Source organism: Mixophyes fleayi, chromosome 5 (assembly GCF_038048845.1).
Source record: "Mixophyes fleayi isolate aMixFle1 chromosome 5, aMixFle1.hap1, whole genome shotgun sequence".
NCBI lineage: Eukaryota > Metazoa > Chordata > Amphibia > Anura > Limnodynastidae > Mixophyes > Mixophyes fleayi.
The window spans coordinates 185,929,967-185,937,173 of NC_134406.1; the positions used below are offsets into that span (position 1 = coordinate 185,929,967).

General features: G+C 36.9%; 1 pseudogene; it reads right to left on the reverse strand.

The window, feature by feature from the left end:
* Positions 1-222: 222 nt before the first annotated feature.
* LOC142159504 (cold-inducible RNA-binding protein B-like) lies at positions 223-752 on the reverse strand (annotated as a pseudogene).
* Positions 753-7,207: the final 6,455 nt, after the last annotated feature.

Sequence of the window (7,207 nt, forward strand, 5' to 3'; positions counted from 1 at the left end):
TGGGAAAACTTATTGACTCGAGTATAAGCCTAGGGTGGAAAAGAGCGCAAATTTAAAAGCCTCAATGGAACAGCAAAACATAGTAGGGTGAGAAATCTAACAATATGAAACCATAACATTAAAAGTAACAATATAAAAGTTATTAGCTTTACACCCTTTAGGACAGCTGTTCCGTCACTACCAGTGAGGCTGTAGAGATACTTAAACAGATATAAAAAAGTATTTTACTCGTTGTGTGTAGCATAGCTATCATAGTTGTCTCTGTAGGACCCTCCTGAGCGATCACTATAACCTCCTTGACTCCTGCCACTTCCATAATAATCCCTTGAGCCACCACTGCCACCATATCCTCCACTCCTGCTCTCAAACCTGCTGCTTCCATAGCCCCTGTCACCGCCACCACGTCCTCTGCCACCACGGAAGAATCCTCTTCCTCCAGATTAGCCTCCTCTGTAACCTCCTCTCCTGTCACCGGAGGACTTGCCAGCCTGATCCACACGAATCTGATGTCCATCCACAGACTTTCCATTCATTGCCTGCAAGGCATCTTTGGCATCCTCTGGGTTCTCATACGTAACAAAGCCAAATTCCCTGGATCTCTTAGTTTCCCGATCCTTTACCACAACCACCTCTGTGATCAGACCATATTTGCAGAACACCTCTTCCAGATTCCCCTCGTTGATGTCAAAGCTCAGACCGCCGATAAAAAGTTTGGATTGTCTAGACAGAACAAACGAAAGGCGAGGACGCAGAGAGAGAGAGATTTTTTACTTACCCCGCATGCGTTCCAACAACAAGAAGTTCGGCATTTGGAACGCAAGTATGCGTTCCAAATGCCGAACTTCCTGTTGTTGGAACGCATATGCAGAAGTTAACAGCCGAGGGACCGGACACCAGGTAAGTTCACCCATGTATAAGCTGAGTGGCCTTTTTCAGCATACAAAAAGGTGCTGAAAAACTCAGCTTATACACGAGTATATACGGTAAATGTTTCCGGGTAAAAGAAATGAACCACAATATTCTAACACCATGGTTGAGATTATAATACCCACATGACATTTTTATCTAGTATCGTTTTCTCTTCGCCTGAGTCTGGTTCTCGTAGTGTATGCTTAAAAAGTTAATTATACTAATACAAAGTGCATGGTGTACGTATTTTACTCTTTAGTACTTTGGTGGCATATCTTTCAAACTTAGTTACATCTGTTTGAAGTTCTATCTTTAATTTAGCTTTCTCATTTTACGTAATTTCTAAATCTCTGTCTACATCAAACGTACACGAGTCTTTACATTCTGGCCCATATGGTTTGGGCACTATAACCACTGTATTATACTTATTCTTGCTAACTTTTACACTTTAAGTACTTATAGTTTTACAGCAGCAATGTATATACTTGTTGCTGTCCTTTATCTGAGGTATTATAACTTTAACCTTATTTATTGCTTTATTAAACATAAAATAAATTTATTCAGTTAGGTGCTAAAACTATAACCGGAGATTTAGTCAAGTTATATATATATTTTCAACAATTCGACCATAATCACTAAGATCTCACTTTTGTTTTTTACATATTATATCAGGACTAATGTGTGTCATTCTTCATAAGGTACTGGAAATGGTAACATTGGCATATTTTTACTCAATTAATGAGTTTTAGTACACACCCAACAATTTGTAACTCCTCACATTTCACTTAACATAACATGCTATCGGTCAACTGGATAATCTCTCTAGCAATATTCATTATTATCAGACCACCATTTTAACCACCTTTCTTTTGGTGGAGTACCACAATACTCACAAATACATTTTGGAATTGGTGGTAATCCTTTACAATTTCTGAATTCTCTGGTTTTCCTGTTTAGAAAAGAAGCAGAAATGGTCTTATTAAAATCATCCTCATCTAATATTTCAGATGGGCTATCACCTTACCAACTTCTCCTCAATTCCTTTCCAAAATATATAAATAACATGCTGAGGCTTCAAATATCATTGTTCCTATAAGACAGACAACAAGGTTGAAGGTTCTTTGTGTCATAAGTCGATAACCTTGTAGCTGATTATACATCATCACTTCCATCTTGATTGAAGAGTTCTTTTAAACATAACTCAGTGTCTTTATCTGTGTCCAGTTCTGAGTCCTTTGGTTCCTTTAAGCTTGGATCTTTGACCTGTTTGCAATGGGAACTATGGATCCCAATGTTTTTTTTTGCAACTTTTACAGCAGTATCAGTCGTTATAGAACTTGTCTTAAGTAGGACCATCCCATCAATCTGTAAGAGATTTCTTACCATAAAATAGTATCTCACTTGTCTCTTCTGTATGCAGGCCCAAGAGCTGCTTCTGGTTGAATGTCTTTGTTCAAGTGTTCTTCTGGACCTTCTGAAGCTTCTGCAACTGTTCAGACAACTGTATGACATATTGCACAGTAAGATCATGATGCAGCTTGAAGTCTGTGGATTAATAACGTATCTTGGCTGAAGTCCAATAACACTTCATATGGAGAGAGATTGAGAAGATGTTTAAAAGTGATTCTAATACCATGATAAACTAAAGAAGTTAGTAAGCTTAGTTATTCTTTAATTACTCCATTTATTATTTTAATTTTATCTGAAGCTTAAGAATGATATAGTGTATAAAGTTTTGAATCTATTCCCATCATATTACACATTCTTTGAAACACTTTTTCTCTGAAATGAGTTCACTCTATGGGTGAACTACATTTACATACAAATTCTGGCAAAATCTTCTTAGCAATTAAGTTGCGCTATGTCTGAGGCAGTTAACTAGGCCTCATCCCACCAAGACGTATCAATATCAACTAACACATACTGTAACCCTCTTAACTTTTTGTTCCTTTTAATTAAATAAAATTAATAAACTAATTTGTAACCTCTGAAAAGGTAATATTAGGCAAATATCTGACCTTAGTAGGTACTATCTTTCCTTCATTGTTCTTAAGACAAATTATACATATTTCACATTTAAACTTAGCAACTGTAGTATTTTCTTGGCATTCCAACAAGATATAATAATTGTAATCTTGTTATCTGCTCGCATGTAGACTAACCCATGAGCACTTTCTAAAGCTAGCAACAACATTTTTAATGCTACTGGTTTATTTTCTATATCTACCCAAATTTAATTCTTTTTTTCATAACATTGTTTAAATTTCCATGTATTAATTTAATTCAATGTAGCCTTTTCCTTACATTGTCATAAGTTCTCAAATGTGATATCATGTGAAATCATCAATTGGGTATGTGGCTGCCTTTCTAAAGCTGCTAAGTCTACTATTTTTTTTTCTAGCAGATCTGCTGTTGGCTATAGCAGTGTGCTGGGGGATCTCTCTGTGTATTTGTTCCTTTTAGGATAATGATTCCCTATAGCAACTGCTATAGCCTATAAATTGATTGAGCAACTTCCACTTTTTTATTAGTTTATATTCTAGTAAGACTTTAGACTAGTAAGACTTTATCTGTCTGTTTGGTATGTGCCTTGCACTTAATGGCTTAAATTCAATTATCTCATTATGTATAGTGATTGCACATCCTGTCACTTTCACTAGCTACGAGCTATAATGCGTTTATCTATAAAACATTTTCATCAGTAAAAAAACTTTAATCTAAATTCTTCAGTGCAGTCTCAGAAATGTCTGGTAATACAGAAAAATTTACACATTTACTTAGTTCAATCATGCTCATTGTCTTCCTTGTCATGTGAGGTTTCTAAGGCAATGATGTAGCAAAATTGAGATTCTGACATTTGCATATTGTAATGTTAGAAGAATAAATGCAATTTTAATTTAATTTTAATTTCCCATTGTATAAACCTTGCTACAGACAAATTTCTAGTCTGTGTATTATTCAGGAGTTGTGCGACAACACGAGGGACAAACAAATGTAACCCACGCTGCAATACAATATCCTGTGTCTTTTCCACAATAATAGCTGCTATGGCTATAACCCTTAAACATGAAGTTAATGCTTTTGCTACCTATCTAATTGTTCACTAATTATCTTTTAAATATCCTAAAACAGTATAATCATCAGTACAATAGAAAACATTTCTTATAATTGTAGATGCCCAATGCCGGGTTAAAGGCTAAAGTCTTTTAATCTCTTCAAATGCCTCAATGAATTCAGGACTGTTTCACCTTTATCTAGCATACAGCTGTAGATTTTTCATTATTCTGAGGTAGAGGGTGATCAAATATCAGGACCACCCTTTAAGTAATCTAAATATCTCTGGCCAGGTGTCCAACAATTTTAACCCTTTTAATAGATAAATTAATTTTCTCCTTCTTGGATACTTCTGAAAGAAAACACAATAATTATTTAGTATCTTCACAGCAGAACATCATTCAAATATTCTGGTTTCTGGTCTCCTGTGGGTACAAAATATTGCAAATTATTCTGCACACATTATAACAAATAATTAGAACTGTCTATAAAACTTTATAAAGATTGAACCCCCCTGTTGGTAACAGCAAAAGACAATATTCTGTCCTATTGATGTTCTTATTAGCATTTAAAATCAACGCTGCGCAATCTATGTCTGTAATCAATGGAGCTGCATCGAGATGCGGGGCGGGGTCCAGTCATTTGTCCGTTCTGTGGTACAAAGCTGTGTTCACACTCATAACAGAAAATTTTCCATATACTGAACTCCTCCTCTTGGCATGAAAATAAAACATCCACTTCATTCCATAAGATGAGGGAGATGGGAGGAAAGACATGTTTGTAAAATGGCAAAACTTCTACAAACGAAAATCGGAGATGTTGATGATCTACACTTCTCTGCACTGGTGAGTATCAGATGTGTTAAATATATCTGTGCTCCGAAGTGTATCGAGGTACCGAAGCAGTGAGTGAAGAGAGGGTGGGGGTGGATGCTGATATGTAAAGTAACCTAGGACCTTATTGCTAAATGTGTAGTAGTTAAGTTAATGTGTTTCTGCAGAAACTTAGAAACTTAGAAATTTAGAAACTTAGAAACTTAATAAAATCTTATACAAGCTGGGGGCTCTCGTCCTACGGCTATCACATACCCCACCTTACTCTCTTCATGACTGCTTCCACAAGGGGGAGACGTTGATGATCTACACTCCTCTGCACTGTTGAGTATTAGATGTGTTAAATATATCTGTGCTCTGAAGTCTACTGAGGTACCAAAGCAGTGAGTGAAGAGAGGGTGGGGGTGGATGCTGATATGTAAAGTAACCTAGGACCTTATTGCTAAATGTGTAGTAGTTAATTTAAAGTGTTTCTGCAGAAACTTAGAAACCTAGAAACTTATAAATTTAGAAACTTAGAAACTTAAGAAAATCTTATACAATAAATATATATATATATATATATATATATATATATATATTTATATATATATATATATATATATATATATATATATATGAAATTAATGGGGCCAACATAGTCCCTGGCAGACAGGCGCTGCAGGGTGCAGATCATGACAGGGTGCTTTTTATCATTAATTCGGTTGTGAAATTAAAGTATTTTCAGTTGAACAATTCCTTTTTGATCATGATAGTTGACCCTTTGGCATATTTTGTTTCCACGGTCTATGGTGTGTATGTCAAAAATTTAAATAATTATTGCTGTCCACCTTATTTTGGAAGGTGGATGGCACAATACTAGAGCCCTGAAAGAATAGGGTTAAATCCAGAAAGTTGAGTAGCAGTATTTTATAGATTGAGGTTGCAGATTAGTAGCGCTATTATTTTTAAAATGTATATTTGTGTTCAGTGATGCCTCACAAAATTTAAACCATTCTCATTTTCATTATTTCCAAATTCTTCAACAAGAAGTCTCTACTTACATTTTTTTAATGTCTTTATAGAGATTATCCATTCAGATTCTGAGTGCTGGTAGACTGGAATATCAGTATTTTCCAAACGACAGGTTATTGCAGCATCACCCTTGGGTACTATATTCCACTTAGTGTGCTTTGATTCTTGAAAAGTATACATAATATCTAGGAGTTTTAAACTGCATTGACTGTTCCCCAGTTGATTCCATTTTATATCTAGGAGTTCTCTATTCACCCTGGTATATTAAGAAATTCTAGGATTGTGCTATATATCTCCCTGCAGGCCCCCAACAGCTCTGGCAGTGACAAGCTGGGGATTACTGCCCAGGGGTCTGATTACCATCCCTTTGGTACTACTTATGGCCAGAGGAGAGAGGCATACCCCGAGGCAGGGTACCTGAAAGTATTTTTAGGTGAGAGATTATAAAATAAATCCCCCACCCTAGACATTGGTGGCACAAAGGTGGAGAGGAGGCTGTACCCCCTCTCCCAGGCAACTCGTGGACAAGGTGGAAGAACACCCCCGCCTGCCTTTGGCAACAATGGTAAAAGTGTGAAACCCTTTCAGGCTGATGTGCACGCTGCATGGATTGGTTAAAGGGATAGGAGGCTGTATTTTCTCCTGTCAGGTTATGTGTTTAAACTGTATAAAATGAGCTCTTTTGTCCATATAAAATATATACCATCTGTACATCTGGATGATCACTAGTACCTTTAACTAGTGTATAGTAGTCATTATAAGGACCCTTTTTGAGCAATAAACATCACTGCTTCAAGATTCTGCTTTGACGCCTATTCACCTGCTGTTATTCCTGTGACCTACAGATCACAGTCATGGCCAAAAGTTTTGAGAATAACACAAGTATTGGTTTTCACAAAGTTTGCTGCTTCACTGTTTTTAGACCTTTGTCAGATGTTGCTAAGGTATCTAGAAGTAAAAGGCATTGTTCATCACCAAACTGTTCTTGGATGGTTGGGAAAAGTTGCTCTTGGAGGATGTTTTGGTACAATTCTTTATTCATGGCTGTGTTCTTAGGCAAAATTGTGAGTGAGAAGCAACCCCACACATGGATGGTCTCAGGATGCTTTACTGTTGGCATGACACAGGACTGATGGTAGCGCTCACCTTTCCTTCTCTGGAAAAGCATTTTTCCAGATGCCCTAAACAATCTGAAAGGGAGTCATCACAGAAAATGAATTTGCCCCCAGTCTTCAGCAGTCCAATCCCTGTACCATTTGCAGAATATCAGTCTGTCCCGGATGTTTTTACTGGAGAGAAGTGGCTTCTTTGCTGGCCTTCTTGACACCAGGCCATTCTCCAAAAATCCTTGCCTCACTGTGCATGCAGATGCACTTACACCTGCCTGCTGCCATTCC